The sequence below is a fragment of the Diceros bicornis genome, chromosome 4, assembly GCF_020826845.1.
Source record: "Diceros bicornis minor isolate mBicDic1 chromosome 4, mDicBic1.mat.cur, whole genome shotgun sequence".
NCBI classification, from domain to species: domain Eukaryota; kingdom Metazoa; phylum Chordata; class Mammalia; order Perissodactyla; family Rhinocerotidae; genus Diceros; species Diceros bicornis.
Window position 1 is genome coordinate 51,618,225 of NC_080743.1, and position 19,253 is coordinate 51,637,477.

Here is a 19,253-nt window from a genome sequence, read left to right on the forward strand (position 1 = left end):
AGTCATTGTTGGCCAAAGCCAGCTGTAGATAATCTGTGACACAATGATTGCAGATCATGGGCTAAATATTTAGTGTCCATTGAGTCTGAAATTTTGCTAAGTATTTTTTTTCCAGAATGGTGTAATGTTACTGTGAGGCAGCTCATCTGCAACTTCAAAAGCCCCAAACCTTTTTCTCCACCACTTTGTGGACCTTGTCATAAACTCAGTTCATCCTCTTCTTGGGCCACCTACCATAGGATCTGTTTCATTGCATGGCCCTAGATGCAGAGCCACTTTCCAGCTTGTTTAAGTGCATTAAGGGACTCCTGTTTCTGTAAGATCAATGGAAGTAAGCAGTTGTCTGTTATTTGGCATTTGGGCCACATTAGGGTCAGGTTGGGAATTTGTTTTCTCCAGAAATCATTAGGTGCTGTTAAATGCAACCACTTTTCTCTCGCTACACTACACTTGATCCCACCCATGCATTATATTCCCTAATACTTCATTTTCTGTGCTGGCCCTTGACCATTTTCCTATTCATGGCCCACCCAGAGAGCATTATTAAGTCTTTTCAAGTCCATCTCTGTGCTCCTTCTGTTGATTTTCCTATGATCAAAATATAATGTGTGAAATGAAACACAAGCAGGGGTCCCATGCCAAGGATTTCTGACTTCAATGATGACAGCTGGGACACTCCCTGAAGGACATGCTTCAGATGCTTTTTGACCTGACACTTAGGGAAGGAGAAAGCACAGTGCCATCATCCAGCTGCCATTCATCCTCTTCCTCCTTTCACCAGGATGAGCTCACTGGTGTCTGTTATTGATGTTCTCATCTACAGACAACCCAGGCTAAGCTGAGAAGAGTCACCTTTCAGCTCACTTCAGTAAGGATTTGTATATCCTCCCTCAGTATCCCCCAGTATAATTAGCACAATGCTTTACCCACAGGGGCTCAGTAAATATGCTCATTGGCTTAACTAACTTAGAATCCAGGTTGTCTAGATAAGCTGATTTGTTCTAGTTTAGAGAATTAGATAGGTTAACAGTGGGGCAAAAGAGGGGTGCTATTTACTCTGTTTCTAAGAGTACAAAGTCATTGTGTTCATCAACCACATGAGAATCAGAAAGCTGGGATGTTAGCCCCAGAGCCCCTACATTCTCACCATAAACTTGGAAGTTTCTTTTCTCCCTTTGTACTTCAGGTATTTGATCTGAAAATTGAGGATAAATAAGTTCTAAAATTCTAGAAATATGGTCAATATTGAAATTATTTTTGATGTGGAGAGACACTCCTGAAGTCTGGAAAGCATTTAACTTATCAGAGAGAAGACAGATCATCTGATCATTATAGCATGGATGAACCTGCAAGACCTGTTAAACTTGCCTCTGTGTTTATCCAGCTGGCCAGGAAATAGCAGCTACTGATATGAGCAGTTTCCTCTGGAGACCTTGGTAGTGTTGACTGCTTTGAGCCAACATGAAGCCCAGGTGTTGGCTGTAGCCAGAGAGGCTGAAAACTGGCTGAGGTCCAGGGTTGTTGGGCCAGGACAGGTCATCCAGCTGTTGGGAAAAACCAGAAGGGGTCGAGGACAACCACTGAGGTCATCCCTAGACAGCATTGGCCACTCCCTCCAATGACCCACCACCACTACATTTCTCATGTCTTCCTGGTTACTAGACTCAGATCCCTGTGAAAGTTGGAATATTTTATTCATCTCCGTATTCGTGGCTCCTAGCACTGACCCAAGCACTGAGGAAGCCCTCAGCGACGTTCCTTCACTGACCAGATAAAAGCCATCGCAAATCTCTAATTATCTTACTACATTCCTGTCCCAAATGTCCTGTGAGGGATGCTCTCCCCTCTCTCATGATGTAGCATATCCCCTTCCTTAAAGAGGAGGCTGCCCTACCCACTCCATGCCCTATGACACTCACCTGTGGTCAGCTCTGATGAAGACAGGACTATCCTCAGGGATTCCTCTCAGTGGTTCACCCTGTCATTAGGAAGAGATGTCCTCGGCCTACCCTGCCATCTTCTGGGCTGCCACAACAACACAGTTTAGCAGAGCTACCAGACTGTGTTGAAACTATCTGTTTGTATTCTTCCTCTCACTGCTTTGATTTCCTCAGGGAAATTTTATTGATAATCTGAACGCCAAGTACTTAACACAGCATAAGGAAAATTACGCACTCAGTAAATATTTAAGAGATCTTGTTTATAAAGGCTTTACCAACTGTAAATGCAGAAGAATATTAGTATCACTGCTTCAGATGCAAGTGTTCCCTTACCCTGGCCCCTCCTGACCTTCGGGCAGGACTGTTTAAGGTAAGAATGGTCATCTCCAACCCTTCTCCAAACATCATTTATCTCTCTAAGCCCACACTTACTGGAAGGGCATCCATTGTGAGGGCAGTTCCAAGGTCGAGGCTGGGGGAGTCTGGGAAAAGCCTCAAGGTCACATCCTCCTCCTCTTGGAATTGGTGCTTCCCAGCAGTAGAAACAAATCCTGATCCATTCTGTGGATTTCTCTAGCAGGTGCACAGGTTCACTGTCGAGTAAGTTACTATCCCAGTCCTCACTGCTCAGCTCAGGCTGCTCCTTGAGGAGCCGCACGATGCTGTACACATTCCTCAGTTTCCCTTGACTTTTCTGAACTCAACTTGTGCTTATTCTCACCTCCTTTGGCAAATCCAGCTCCATATTACCTGGCCCTTCTTTGGGTTGTTCTCGCCCTCTAAACCTGCCAATTTTCTTTCTTCCATCTGCTCCCTCTGTTCTGTGATTTCAGTGTGTGGGCTCAGCTCCCGATCCTGCAGGAGACACACAGAGAAGGGACCAAGGCCAGGTCTCAGCTGCAGTTCCCAGAGCACATTTAACATGCATCTCAGTCCATTATGCACTCAGAGAAAACTGAGCAGGAAGGGTCTTTGGAGAATCTGAATAAGAGCCTTATCTTCCTGATAAGGAAACTGAGGCCCAGACAGATTAGATTTTCCCAAGCTCCCTCACCACTTGATGGCAGCAGAGCTCCCCACACAGCCTTGGCTGCAGCGTCCCTATCCAAAGCACCTACCACACCTTCCATGAACTTAAAGAAATAAATTTCAGAGAACTTTGGATCAGACATAGGTATTTCCACTGTTAAAACAAAAATATCAGAAGGGCCTTTCTTGGGACAAATCTTTTCCCACAGTTATGTACTTCTTATTTGTGTTCAGTTTTTAATCACTGGCTGATATATGGGGATCAGAGGACACAAAAGTATTTAATAATACTTATCATAATCAGAAATAAAATGGACTCATGTGATCATGTGTGAAACGTCTGGCTCACGTGCCAGAACGTCTTCTTCCTGAGACCAGACACTCTGTCGGCCCTGTTTACCCTGTCTCCCCAAGACCTCCACATGAGCCCGCCAGATAAAACACTCAGTAAATATCTGTCAAGTGGATGAAAACAGGCACTTGGAATACTTAATGTTTACCAAAGTACTCTTTTCCCAACTGGCTTTTCAGCCAAATGCTAATTTGAGTCAGTGCTCATTGCCTTAGAAAGGTAGTCTGAGATTCGAATACAGCACCACCATGTACCACGTGTGCCTTACAGTGTGATTCCATTACCCTCTTCAAGCATACCCTTCTCAAGTATAAAAGACAAGAAAATATGACATATAATCTATAATAGAGAAGAAAGTACAACGTAAAATAGAGAAGGCAGCATTGACCATGATTGTTGAGTGATTAAATGGGACATCATGCAGCAGACAGGGCTCCAATCCCTGGGCACCAGCTGCAGAGCTAAAGAACACCTACATCAGAGTCAACATGGTGCCTGTTAAAACCCTCTGGAGAGAAGACCCAAGAAACTGCATTTCAGACAAAAATTGCAAGGAGATTTTCATGGGAGGAAAAAGCCCGACCATTAAACAAACATCCTAGGGGCTGGCCTGGTAGCGTAGCGGTTAAGTGCCCACGCTTCGCTGCTGGTGGCCCGGGTTCGGATTCCGGGCGTGCACCGACGCACCGCTTGTCAGGCTATGCTGTGGCGGCGTCCCACATAAAGTGGAGGACGATGGGCACAGATGGTAGCTCAGAGCCAGTCTTCCTCAGCAAAAAAAAAGAAAAAAAGAGGAGGATTGGCATGGATGTTAGCTCAGGGCTGATCTTCCTCACACACACAAAAAAAACAATGACTCAGCTGGAGCAAAGCAAATCCCTTGTCCAACGTGGCCTTTCCATGGGAAATGTCCCCTTTTCCAAGAAGGGTTCCTACTGGATGTGGGACACAAAGAGGACCCCGCTTCCGCAGTCTGGGCTTTTAGCACCTCCACTGTCCTTTCGTTTCTCCTCTGCTCTAATCACTGGATCTCAGCCCTCCCACAGGTCATTTCTTTATGAAGACCTCTGTTGTTTTATTCTCCTCTTGGAGAAAGGGATGGCAGAGATCAGTTCTGGGCTTTCTCCTAAGCCACCTGTGTGAGCTGAAAGAAATCATGACTGATAGAAATCAGGTCAATAAAGAGGATCCCAGAGGAGCATGAGATCTCTCCCTAGTGGGAGAGAGTCAGAACCATGACATGGTCAATATCAGACCTATTCAGGTGGGCAAGACATACTGATCAATTAAGGGGGGGATGCTGCCATGAGGAGGAAGAGGTAGAGCCAGAGGAGTGTGAGAAGAAAGAAACAAATAATAATGAATTAAATGCAGATGCAATCAAATGGGGAGCACAGAGCCCAGAGGCAAAGCCACATGTCACAGTGGATTATTCCCAGGCCTTGAAACCTCATTGTAGAATTCCTGCTGGAGTTTGCTCAGCTGGATTTCCAAATTATTTTGGATCAGTGACTTCTTTATACTTTCCATTTTCCACCTTTTAAACTGGAATCAGAATAACTGTTACCCCATGTCTGTTCAACCATTTCACATTGGACACAGTAAGTTGTTTCTTTAGTTTCACAGGTGGACAGATGGAGGGGCATTCTGCCCAGGAGCTGTGCTTACTGGACACACTCAGGAGCCGCATCCACACCTGATGTAGATGATTTACATGAGATTTTGGACTTTTGGGCTGATGAGATTGACACGATATTTTATTACTTTGAACTGAATTTCGTCCATGGGACGAACCTTGGGAAACCTCAGCAGGGAGGTGAATGTATTTTGCAGTTGGAAGGGACATGGATCCCTGGGAACTAGAGGTTGGACTGTGGTAAGCAGAATTTCTAAAATGGTCTCCTAATATGTCTTACCCAAATCCCTGGACCTTGTTGATGTCGTGAGTCACGGTTCTCTGATGGTGTTGTTCTAGGGCACAGCTGACTTTAAGATGGGGAGATCATGTGGGTGGGCCAGATCTAATCACATGACTCCTTAAAGACCAGAGCTTTCTCTGGCCTGTAGGAGAAGACAAATCAGAGAGAGTCAAGCATGAGAAGGACTCAATGCACCGTTACTGGTTTGACGATGGAGAAGGCCACATGAGAAACAGTACAGGTGGCCTCTAGAAGCAGAGACTGGCTGCTGGCTGACAGCCAGCACAAGAACCAGGGACCTCAGTCCTACAACCACAAGCAAATGAATTCTGCCAATAACTGTGGTGAGCTTGGAAGAGGAATCTGAGCATTTGATGAAAACGCAGCCAGCTCACACCCGAATTTCAGCCTTGTGAGACGCTGAATAGAGAACCCAGCCATGTTGTTGCAGACTTTTTATCTACAGAAATGTGAGATAATAAGTGTGTGTTGTTTTAAACCACTGTTTTTGTAATCCGTTAATATGCAGCAGTAGAAAACTGATTCAGATGCTTATCTCTATCTCCTGGTTTTTTGATTTTCAGAAACATGTATGCTAATCCCTGTAAAGCAAAAAAATCAAAGAACCAGATTAAAAATCTTGTGCTCACCTCCATGTGACTGTTCCCAAGCTCTTGTAACGTAAAGGACACTATGAAGGGCATTTCAGGCATTGGAGGAATGTCTTCTTAATGTTACAAACCAAACCTCTGGAAGAATAAATAGGGTATAATACTTAACTCCATGTGACATTATCTGCGAATCCATCATCCATCCCTATTTCCTATGGCAGATGTATTTCAGCTCCTTGTTCTCCTGAGCTCACCAGGCAAGCTTTTATAGCAAGCCCGTATTACCAGCATAAGCAAACCAATTCAAGGAGAGCAACAGAACAGCCACCATCCGAAGTTCCCACCAAGCCCCTAGAATGTAATCTCTCCTCCAGCTGTCATTAAAGTAAGGAAATGATCCATTATATAAAGTCCCAATCTAATAAAAATTGAAGCTTAATGGTGTCTGTTTTCCAAATTTTTCATCTCCTCAGATCCCGTTACGGTGACCAGGAATGAGGACTGACTGCAAAGAGCCTCAAAGGAATTTGGGGAGGTGAAGAAAATGTTCTAAAACTGGCCTCTGGTGATGGACAACTCTCTAAATCCAACATCACTGACTTTGTACATTCACAGTTAGTGAATTTTATTATGTTGTATTAGTCAGGGTTCTCCAGAGAAACAGAACCAATGGAGATTTATTATGAGGGAGTGACTCACGCAATCATGAAAGCTAAGAAGGCCCATGATTGGCCATGTGCAAGCTGGAGACCCAGGAAAGCCAGGGGTGTAATTGCAGCCTGAGTCCCAAGGCCTGAGAACCAGGGGAGCCAATGGAATAAATCCCAGTCCAAGAACAGGAGAAGACCAACATCCCAGCTGGAGCAGATAGGCAGGAAGAAGAAAGAGATGCACTTTTCCATCTTTGTTCTATTTGGGCCCTCCAAGAACTGGATGATGCACACTCACATGGTGGGAGGCAATCTACTCTACTGAGCTCACTGATTCAAATGCTAATTTCATCCAAAATACCCCCACAGACACACTCAGAAATAATGTTTAATCTGAGCACCCCTTGGTGCAGTCAAGTTGACACATACCATTAACATCACATCTATGTAATTGTTTTAGAAAAAGGAAACTTTAGGTTTCTACTCCAACATGTAAAGGCTTGGAAGTCATGACGTCATTCTCACAACAAAAAAAAGCTGAGCAAACTGAAATTCAACAGCTTTTCTTAGATAAACAAGAGAATGCAGGTCGTAGGGCAAATTGCCCCCTCTAAACTTAGAGAGACAGGCTAATGCACTGAATCACAGCTTATTGGAAACAGAAGCTGCTGGAGCCAGCAGCTGGTAGGAACAGTTAAATGGTAATTAACCCATTGCTGGAAGCTGATGTGGAATAGCTCGAGAATTTAAAACTCCTGGGGGGGGGGGGCCAGACTTGGGGGAGGTCCCCAAACGTTTGTGAGTTTTACCTCCAGGAGCCTGAGCAGGTTCTCATGATGAAGATCAGAAAAATCCCCAAGGGATCGGCACTACCAACTTCAAGACTTGTTATAAAGCTAAGTTACCAAAACAGTGTGGAATTGGTGAAAACTCAGACAATTAGATCAATGGAACAGAATCAGAAATAGATCTACATAAACAGAGTCAACTGATCTTTGACAAAGGAGCAAAAGCAATGTAATGGAGAAAGTATAGTGCTAGTCTTTTCAACAAACGGTACTGGAGCAACTGGATATCTACAAGTGAAAAGAAAAGAATCCAGACAGAGATCTTATACCTTTCACAAAATGGATCATAAACCTAAACGTAAAGTGTAAAACTATAAAACTTCTAGAAGACAACATAGGAGGAAATCTAGGTGACTATGTTTGGGGATGACTTTTTAGGTATAACACCAAAAGCACAATCCATGAAAGAAAAATTGATAAGTTGGACTTCATTAAAATTAAAAACTTCCTCTCTGTGAAAAGACACTGTTAAGCTAATTAAAGACAAGCCACAGGCTGGGAGAAAAGTCTTTGCAAAACACATATGTTATGAAGGACTGGTATCCAAAATATACAAAGAACTCTTAAGACTCAACAATAAGAAAGCAAACAACCCAATTAAAAAATGAGCAAAAGATCTAAACAAACACCTCCCCCAAAAAGATATAGGGATGGTAAATAAGTCCATGAAAGATGCTCAAAATCATTAGTCATTAGGGAATTATAAGTTACAACAACACTGAGATACCACTACATAACTATTAGAATTGATAACACCAAATGTTGGCAAGGTTGTGGATCAATAGGACTCTCATTCATTAGTGATGGGAACACAAGATGCTACAGTTACTTTGATTTCTTACAAAACCAAATCTTCCATTTGATCCAGCAATCACAGTCCTAGGTATTTACCCAAATGAGATGCAAACTTATGTCACAAAAAAATCTGCAGATGAGTGTTTACAGCAGCTTTATGACATTATGTTGAACATTTGTCAAAACCCATACAACTGTATGACACAAAGAATGAACTCTAATGTAAACTAGGGGCCCTGATTAATAATAATGTACTAATATTGGTTTTTCAGTTGTAACAAATGTACCACACTAATGCAAGATACTGACAGTGGGGGAATTGTGTGAGGGAGAACAGTGCTGTATATGAAAACTCTGTACTATCTGCTCAATTTATCTGTAAACCTAAACTGTTGTAAAAAATAACGTCTATTGATCAAAAAGAAAAGGAAGGATGCAACACTCTCCAATCGAAGTGTTGGTGGCCTCCCGGAATCTTGTGGTGAAGACTGGGCATTGAGATACACCAACCTGGAGTCTGACCAGGCGGTGATTGCCATGCTTGTGCCTTCAGCCTCTGACCCTGGCAGTTCCCCTGGAATCCAGATGTCGCAGCAGGTAGGCCAAAGTGGCCATGGCGCTCCAAGTGGTGCAGAGACCAGCGGCATCTGGTAAGGATGCGGAGAAACCAGCGCGCAAGGCAGAACTCGGGGAACCCTCAGGACACTGAGATTGCGCAGCTGCCCCCCCTGCGCCCGCAGAGCGAAGGAGAGCGAGGGCAGGAACTATGCGCTACAGGGTGAGGGCGCTGCCTGAAAGGTGAAAGCAGCTCCAGAGGCTTGGGTCAATTCTGAGAACCGGAAGTCTGAAAAGGAGATAAGTGAAGACTAGAAGGTCCCGCGGTGGGCTTGAATCGCCACCCTCTCAGTTAACAGCCAGCCGTACTCGCTGACTATACCACCGAGATCAAGGATTATAAAACCTTGTACTGTGGCCATGGGGTGAGAACGTGCTCCCCAACCCCTCCATCCTCTCCTGAAAACACATTCAAAACCTGCGGCGCTGGAGATACAGAGTCTCGATATTGGGCACGTTTGGGCGTTGGCACGAGTGTGTGGGCACTCGACGCCCCAACGCCGGGCGCAGGGCCTTCCCTGCCTGCTCCAGCTCTTGGGCTCTGCGCAGGCATCCGTGTGCCCTTCTTCCCTGCGCTTCGCCCATCGCGCTCACCGTGAGTGAGCGCCCGCCCCCCGCCTCCCCCAGTCCAGGCGGACTCCAAGGCAAGGACAGGAAGCGGCGGTGCTCCCACCGCACCGCCCCCTCTCGGGGCCTCCAGAGGAGGCTCCCCGGGGCAGGACGTGGAGTCAGCTCGCCAAGCAGCCCCTAGCCTGGAGGAGGGCTTGGTGACTAGCAGGCGCCCAATAAATTCTCAGTTAAGGAAGGCATTCGCCCCACGGTACTGGGGGCACCAAGAGCACTATTAGTTTTTAGCACTAGAGGAAGCCGGGAATGGGAGGATGTGAAAGAACCGCAAAAGTGGGCCTTGGTTCAATCTTTTATACCGGCAGCTGAATCATATAAATGTCCCGATCATGGCGACATCTAGAGGGCACCACCTGGAACAATTGTAATTTTATAATGATAATCCTTTCAGAAAGAATCCTCATTTGGGGAAACATACTGATATAATTACAGATAAAATATGATGTCTAGCATTTGCTTTAAATAATATAGGACAAGGTAAATAGGTGGGATTGTATTAAAACAAGTTCAGCCATAAGTTGATAATTGTTGAAGCTATTACATGGAGATGGGATGTTCTGTTATATAATGCTGTCTACTTTGGTGTATTATTGAAATTCTACATTTGAAAAAGAATGGTAAAGAGTAAAGGCCCACCTAGGAAAATGGCAGCTGAATCTCTCAACACATATTTCAAAGGGCTAGGGATTCACACAGAGAGTCAAAAACACCACTCACAACCCTGCCTCCAAACCACCAAGAGAACACTGTGGACTCCAATGGGTTTGCATTGAGCCAGGTCTGGGAGCCACACAGCAGTAAAGGAATCAGTAAAGACCATGCACCTAGAGGAGAGGACAGCAGGGAGGGCCTGCTCAGGAGGGAACACAGGGAAATTCTCCACAGAAAGAGGGTGTGATAAACTCAGAGCAGGCCTGAGACCTGGGTGACCACAGCTCTGGCTACTGGGGAATTGAAAGGGGTTCCACAGTGCAGAGGACCAGAGGTGACAATCTTGCAGAGGCACAATTGCTGGTGCCAGGTTTGGGAGACCTGGATGAAGGTAGTGTCTTGAGAGTATTTTGGTGAAGAAAAGAATGAAGCAACTGGTAGAAATTAGAGGTCCTCCTGGAAGAAAATAGAACCCCCAAATCAGAACACACACCATGCCTATCCCCAAACCTTACATCTATTAGAGGAACTGCAGCAAAGAGAGAGATCTAGACCTAAGAAATCGACTGACCCAGTCAAAGCACTCATCTGTTCCTACACAGAATTTTTGTTTTTTGTTGAGGTAAACCTAGGTATGTTAGCATGAAAATCACATGGCAGACATGTATTCCAAGGTGACAGAAGAAAAAAACAGCTCATGAAACAATATTCCTCAAAATCAATCACAAAACATAGGAAAACTGTAAAATGATATTCCTATCTGAATTAAATGTTCCTAACAAAGAATTTGTACATACGAGAGAAACAAAACTTCACATAAGAAAAACACAACTCAAAAAAGAAATTAGAATTGGCAGACCGTAGGAAAAAATTGAAGCAAATGAGAGTTCTCTGAAAAAGAGGCTAAATGACAAAGTTCATAAGGGCAACATATTTGTCTAAATATATAAGCGACATAGAATAAAGACATGAAAGCAACAAACAGAACAGAAATGATTACAAGGTGATGAGAAAGGATCAGAGACAATCATAGATACCTGACAGAAATAGAACAGGAATGGTCAACTCTAAGACCTATCGTCTTAGCACTAATAGATTTTAAAGAAAAAGAAAAAAAATTCCTTGGAAGCTCCAGACCTGGCCCCATGCCCCAAAATGCCAATTCACCTATAATGGAGAGGAAATCAGTTTATATTCTACACCTCAGCAGAACATAGAAAGCAAGACAATATTTTTTCAAAACTCAGTGAAAGTCATTGTGGGTAAGTACTTTATATTCAGCCAAGCTGTCCATGTATCAAGGCAATAGAACAAGAGTATTAAATATGCACCACTCAGAGTCCTGATTCCATCCTGAGGAGTCTTTTAAGGATGAACTCCACCCAACAAGAGTGTTCTGACTTTTGAACAGCAGGTCATCATTGAATAGATTTAATTGTAGGTCTAAAACAAAAATCTAGGAGTGGAAAAGATGGGAAAAATGAAATGCTATACATTTCACCAGGTTGAAATAATACTATAAGAAGTGGCAGGAAAAGATGGACAAAAACGGAAAAATAGAATAGTGTCAAAAGTTTGAAGTTGAGATATCATTTAAAACTTATAAACCAAACATTAGAAGTTTGATAAGTTAATAAGGGACTAAAGATATTTTTTAAAAAAAGTTTTAGTGCCATGTTAAACACTAGCTATACAATCTTTCCTAAATACCAAAGAAAACACACACATACAGGCACACACAGACAAAGAAAACAAATAACATGCAGAAGCAAATACAGCAAATAAAATCTACTACATAGGGTAAATAGACCCTAAAATATGTGGGAAACTTTAGCATATAAATATGAACAGAAGAAACAAAAATATTTATATTAATTTATACCTAGACCTACCAAAATCAGTCATGATTACCATAGATTATAGTATTGAATGTAAAAAATTCACAAGTCGACAGTGACAGTCAACACAGAAATTTTAACGATATGGAAGGGGGAGGGAATGTTCTTTTCCACAGCACAATGACAGCAACTACAGATATATAGGAGAAGTGAATTAGAAAATGTCCAATGTAGAAACACCAATATGATAATTGACATAGAACAGGGATCATGAATGGAATGTAAAAGTTTTAGAGAAAGATCTTTAGAGAAGAGGATATTCATATACTCTCAAAGTACCACTCACCAAGTTACTAATTATAGAAAAAAACACGTGTCTTTACAATGAACAGATCTTGTGACCAATGCTAGCAAAGTGACCAATGCTAGTCTCAGTAATGGTGGTGGATAAGCTGGGCATTCTTGGTCTCCAGGTGGGCTGCGCTAGGAAGCACACGGCATTAACTGCATAGTGTTCTCAGAAAAAGGATGAGCCTGAATTCAATCATGAGGAAATAGTCAGACAACTTCAGAATATAGACCATTGAGCCAGATGACTGACCTGTCCTCTCCAAACAAGGCAACGTCACCACCACCACAGACAACCACAAAAAGGTAGGAGATGTTTTTGGTTCAAAAGGACCAAAGAAATATAACGACATAATCTTTTTAGTTCTTTGGATCCCAAAATATCTCTTCTCCTTTTTATCATCTTATTTGTGGTGACATTGACTGTTTGAAGAAAAGACAGGCCAGTTGTCTTGTTCAATGGACTAAATTCTACAGTTGTTAGAAAACAACCTCATGATTAAAATCAGGCTAAACATTCTCAACAAGAACACTGCAGAGTTAGTGCTGTCTGACCTGGCACAGTCCTACTGGTGGCAAAGAATGTCTGGTTTGACATGTTGTCCTTATCTGGTAGCTCCTGATTGTGGTGATGTAGAGGATGGGAATTGAGGGGAGCAAGGGTTAAGGTCTCTCAAGTTTGTGTGGATCTAGGCATTAGTCTCCTTAGTGATTTATCACAATTGGAGGATGAAGGGCTGGGATTTCTCCCACCAAACCAGGCTTTTCGAGTCAAAATCGTGGAAAGTGGTTTGTAGTTGAGATGGTGATTCTCTGCAAAGGATCCTCCAGTGTTCTGTTTGGGCTTTAACTTGATTTCTTGTTTCAGATGTTTTCATCAAGTGGAAAAGCTACTTTTTATGAGGCGGTTTCTTTCAAATCAGCAATATCTCTTCTTAGTTCCAGAAGTACTTGGTATGTGAGAGAGAGAGAAAAAAAATCTAATGTGTGAGTTTGAGTTTCTCAGGTCCTGCTGATAGCCAAGACTGGAGGGATAGTTACCTGGTGACAGGCCAGGAGCCAGCTATTGAGAGGAGGAGCTGAAGAGGGGAGCCTCAGGCTGAGTGAAGGGGAAAGTGAGACCCACAAGATAGAAGAAAACCTCCCTAAACTTCAGTCCACTCTGTGGTGCAGGATCCAGGGACCCCTGTCCTCACCCCACCAGGAGGCTGGTGACATCCCAGGTCAGAGCTGCTGCAGAGCCTTAGCCACATCCCCACCACCCTTTCCTCAACAGCCACTTCACTCCTGAATCACCTTCATCTGGAGCAAAGTGATGGCTTTCTCACACCTCCCAGGGAGGAAAGTTCTTAGCATCCATCACACACATTCAGAAAGACACTGCTGTCAGAAAGAGAGAACCCTTGACAGAGAAATACACCCTCTTTAACTCTATGTCTCAGTCCTCTGAAGAGGAGGGGCAGGCTGTGGGAAGAGCCCTAGAATGTGAGAGCCTACAGGGACCTCAGAATAGATCCAAATCCAGTTCCACCTTTTACAGATGAGGAGTTGTGGTGCCCAGGGGCTAAGGACTAACTAAAGCCACATGACCTGTTATTGACAACCCTAGGACTAGAACCCAGGCCTCAGGCCCTTTCCAGACATTTGGAGGAAGGGAGAGGAAAGGCTCCAATCTGGAGGTGTCAACAGGCAGTAGAGGCTGTTGGGTCACCTTGGCTGGACAGGAATAATGCTTTACATAATAATGCTCCAAAGGGGCTGAAGAAAGACCCACAAAGGGAGGAACTCAAAATGGCTTTGCAAAAAGAGAGCAGGGATTTGTAGCATGGCCCCACTCATTTTCCTTTGTTCCCTGTTGTTGATTCCTCACCAGGATACACCTTAGGGCATCTCTAGGAGTAGTATTAAAATCTAGACCAAAAAAAAAGAAAACAACTCTGAAGGGGAAGCATAAAGCAACTGGTTTGACTAGATTCTCTCCCACCTGCCCTTGGAATCCCCCAAGCACTCCCTAGGGAAAGATTCTTTTTCAGTATTTTATGCCAGTGGAAAGGATAGCATAAAGAAGCATGAACCAACAATCTTTTCCCTAACTTTCAATTTTTATTTACTGTTATGTTCTTTTTAGGGGAATGAACATAAGTGTTTCTCTTAGAAATTTTACTTAATGACAAAGATTGATCAATACTAACATTTTCCAACTGTAGTTGGAACCCATTGGGCTTGAAATCAATTTGATGGAATGTGAACCTCACATTTTATATTAATAATATTAAAGAAAATACTAAATTCTATTGTACATAATAAGGAGGTATTGTTTTCTGTACACTGGGTTTCAATGTAATGCTTATTTCTTATTTTACCTTGTATTCAAAAAAGTTTGAGAAACTCTCCTCCAAGTAGAGGTTATAAGTCTAATCCATTCATCTACCTCTTTTTCTTTTCACTTTTTTTCCATGTTACACAAATGTACTGTTGAGAGAGGAATACAAATCCCGTCAATGTCTGATGGGCAGTGGAGTTGGGGAAGCTGGGAAGGAAAGGCAGCGAAGCCAAGAAAGTGTGTGATTTCAGGCAAAGTGCCATGTGTTCAGCAGCTTAAATATTGTTCTTGTGATGAGGAGGACCATGGGACCGGGCTTCCCCGTGGCTTAGAGGAAAGGTGAGAGGGAATATTAGGACAGCAGCAGTGGGAACAAAGAAGAGTTCACAGGGCAAACAGGAGATCGAGATGGAAGGGACCGGCAGGGTGGCAGCCCCCTGGAAAACAGTGGTGAGACCAGACAGGTAGTATTTAGCTGTTGGAGTAAACAAACAAGGAAAAGAAAAATGAGTGAGAGATCGAGCTATACTCTTAGATAGAGAGCAATGAGGAATAAGTGCATCTAAGAGCCACAGATGTGAGTACCTCTGGACCCTAAGTTTGAAGGCCAGGGAATCTGCATGTTAGTCTCTACTTGCTCAATCGCAGTTTTCTTTCCAGAATCCTCTGTTTCAGGGCACTTAGGGCATTAATGTGGTCAGTGACTTGACACCCATGCTTCCTGACAGCTGAGCCCTCAAGAGCATCATCCTCCAGTTTGGGAAACTTCTTCATTCCGAGGGAAGCATCCAAACCCAGCTCTGAAAATAAAACCACAACCAACAGGGTCCACCATTATTCATGATCTTACTTTGACTTACTCCTCCACCCAAGAGGGACATCCAATAAGGAAAGGGGCCAGAACAAGAAAGGCGCTCTGAAAGTCCATGAGTGAGGTGAAGCCAATGGAGACACTTTGATAGTTTCTTTTTGTTGATCTTTCTTATGCTAGCCGGTAATGATAAGATTGCCAGGAGGCAAAAGAAAATTCAAGAAAAATAGAATTGATAAAAACAAATATTGCCCCGGTAGAGAAGACAAAGGCAAGGAAGTCACGTTGTCCTCTGGGGAGGGAAGAGATTGTAGAGATCACAGGAAACCAGAGTTGATGGAAAAACTTATGAGAGAAAAGAACTGGGGAAGAGGAAAGGGGGGGAATTTACAAAACTTTCATAAATATATATTTCATATATGTACACTATACATACTGTACATACCAAATATACACAATGTATATGACATGATATAAATACGTATATCTATATGTATTTATTCATCTAATTGAACAAATGATTAAATAGGAATTTTGGAGACCTTGAATATAATATTCTAATCACTGTTCTGGTCATTTGAATTTGGAAAAACACTAGAAATATGAGAAGGAGAAAAGCTGTGGTGAGAAACAGATGACCTGTGAAACACCAGGGAAGAATTACAGGAGGAGGAGAGTGAGAATACAACAAAGAGCATAAACAGTACCTGCCAGAGAATGATAGTTTGTGTTCCCCCAAATTCATATGTGGAAACCTAATCCCCAACGTGATGGTGTTTGGAGTTGGGGCCTTTGGGAGGAAGATCCCTCATGAACGGGATTAGAGCCCTTATAAAAGAGACCCCACAGAGCTCCCTTGCCTCTTCCACCATGAGATTAAGAAGACAGTCATCTGTGAACCAGGAAGGGGGCTCTCACCAGGGTGGCAGCGCCTTGATTTTGTACTTCTCAGCCTCCATAACTGTGAGAAGTAAATTTCTGTTGTGTATAATTCACCCAGTGTATGGTATTTTTTTATAGCAGCTCAAACGGACTAAGAAACTATCCTTGGCCAAAAAATCTGGCATGGAGCCTGGTTTCATGTTCAGGCTTCTGTGGACAGTGAGCAGAAGAGAGAACAACCGAGCCAGTGAGGCTGAGTCTTGGCTGGGATTGCGGGAAGCCAAGAAGAAGTAAAAGAGAGAAAGAGGGAGGGGAAGACAACAAAATACCACAAGTGCCACAAGGCACTTGTCAGGGCTATGCCTCCCTGCCACTCGCTGAGCACTTTCTGTGAGACCTCTCCATGTGGGACAGGGATGCTTCTTGTCATCTCACCTCCACTTAAGAACATGAGTCTCTCCTCAGCCTCAGATGATGTCATCAACTGACGAAGGAGTACGAGGCAGCCCCAGGCTCCAGGAGGAGATAGTGAGAGTGGTGGAGGGTGAGGAAGAACAGGACTCAGATGAAATGGATGTCAGGGTTTGAAAGTTCAGTTTTAAGAAAACGTGAGCAGATGTGGATCCTGATGAGAAGAAAACTGAGGACATGTCCATGGAGTTGAATGGAGATGATGTATTAAGTGGAGTATCATAAAAGAGACTGACTCGTGCACTTCATGTATGAAGGTGGCCTTTTATTTTAAAAAGAGGGGAAAAAACTGAAGAATAAGCAGGAGACTGAGTTGTGTGGCCAGTCTTTCCATTCTGACTGAAGGTGCCTAACACATTGTTACTGAGGGCACCTAATAGGGGAAAAGTGGCTTGATGATAGATCCTGAAAGGAGAGGGAAAATGATGGTAAATGTGCCATTCTGAGAAATCAAGGGAAGATGGGGTCCAGAGGAAGTGACGACCATAAAAACGGCTTTACATCAGATGAAACGATGCACGTGACATCATTTTGTAAGTGTGAAAACACCAGAAAGATATAAGGGTTAGCTATTATATATTCATAGTTGTTATGAAGCTGTTTTTATTGAATCAGGCACTCTGGAAATTATGTTCTTAATATTCCCAACAAATGTGGAACGTAGATATAAAATTTCCAGGGGTTTCAGATGAAGGAATTGAGATGTAAATACCTAAGAAGATAAATAACTTGGCAAAAGTAAACAACAAGTAAGCTGCAAACCTGGGACCTTGGGCAGAACTGATCCTAAATCCCAGTCACCCACCTCACTCTATTAGCCATCCTGGATTTCAACCTGACCCGAAGAGAGCACGGGAGAGACCCTATTACTGCCTCCACCCACAACCCTGTGATGACCAACACATGGACTAGAGCTTTGTATTACCCTTTTCTTTCTTACCTTCCAAGACTGGCCGTTGGTTTCCAGGATCACTGTTTGCTGCAAACCTCCAGATGGTGGAGGAAAGGCCGAGCCTGGCTTGGCCATCACCACAATGGAACTGGTCCAGCTATAGTCACAGATAATTGGTCACCCGGGTGCTTGGCTTCAACTGTGCTTGTGAAACTCGCATCTCTGACCTTTGGAAACTCATGTTTCTACTCAAAGGTCCTTGCTGGCAGGTCTCCCAAACAGGAGCTGAAACAAGAAGAGGTTTCAGCAGGATCAATCCAAGTTTTTCTTTGCTAGGCCCTCCCAGACTGCCCATTTCAGATGTCCCTGCCTGTCAGGGAAACCACCCAGTGACCCAGGAAACAAAAGCAGACAGCATGTATATGAAGAAGATTTCAACTTTATGTGTGTGCCTGGGGACACTGAGATGGCAGGTGCCCAGACTACAGTGTCCCGGAAGTGAAATATCACCCACTTGAGTCCAGAGAGCTTTGGATGGGCACAAAAGGTCACACCTGCTATTCTGTTATTATTAACCTTAGTTCAGTAGCCTACAGAGAAGGTTCTAGAGAGGCCTCAGGAGACAAGGGAGAAAGAGTTATTGATGTGTACCCACAAGACATAAGAAGAGCAGAAGAAGTATGGCCTCAAGGCTTCAGGTTCCAGTAGAAATGGGAGTAGGGAACTGTAGACCAAGGACCGAGTTATGGAATTTTTGCAAAGTTCTGGAGCCTTTTGACCTTCCTTGTCTGTAACATTTTACTGCCCCTCTACCACCCACACATATATATTCATATTGCCACATGGGGTAGGGGGACGAGCAGCTGTAAACAATGTAGTAGAGGACTGAGTCCCTTATTGGAAACTTAGGGGCCAGAAGTGCTACAGAATCAGACCTTGTGGCTCTTCAGGGAGGTAATACAGTGCACAATCCTTATATTACACACCCCTCAGTGGGGTCTGGGCAGTACTCCCTAATCAAACATGTTTATATTTCTACTGTGAAATGAAAACGTATTGTCAGAAAGTAGGCTAACCAGACTTCCAATAGCCTCACGCCAGTCCCTGTCAGGCTCAGGTGGGGTCGTGGTCCACAGGGCCTGCTCCACACTGCTGTGGGCTCCCCCCTCTCCTCCCGTCTACACATCCTCATTCTCATCAAGGTTTCTTTAACTCTTTCTTAAATATGTGTTTTGGGTACATGGTTCCATTTACACTCCTGACAGCATACTATATGAGACTCTCATCATTGATGCCAGGATTCATCAATCTCCTTCCACTTCTTTAATTCTGTCATCCCCACAAATGTCTCAACAGTCTTATCACCCAGTAGTCCTGTTCTCATCATGCTCCAACTCTACTTGAGCAAACTCCTCCACCTGCCTTTGTAGTCTTTCCTTCTTCTGACCCCATGTTCTGCTTTACTCATAAATTAGGCCAGAGCCCCATCAGGCATGCTTATTGTCGATGGTTTACATGAGATTAGAACACTGACACTAGACACATGATTGGAATTATAACCCACACACTGAAGAAGTCACTGGGGCTGCAAAAGGATGGAAACCATGGCCATTTGTGGAGGATGGGAAACCAGAGCCAGAACTTTGGCTTC

General features: G+C 43.6%; 1 long non-coding RNA gene across 1 annotated transcript; it reads right to left on the reverse strand.

Moving 5' to 3' along the window:
- Nucleotides 1-2,333: 2,333 nt before the first annotated feature.
- Nucleotides 2,334-8,761, reverse strand: LOC131402587 (uncharacterized). The gene is made up of 3 exons (XR_009218800.1): nt 8,655-8,761; nt 5,891-5,989; nt 2,334-2,795 (listed from the first exon to the last, which is right to left on the reverse strand). It is a non-coding gene; the product is annotated as an uncharacterized LOC131402587 (long non-coding RNA).
- Nucleotides 8,762-19,253: the final 10,492 nt, after the last annotated feature.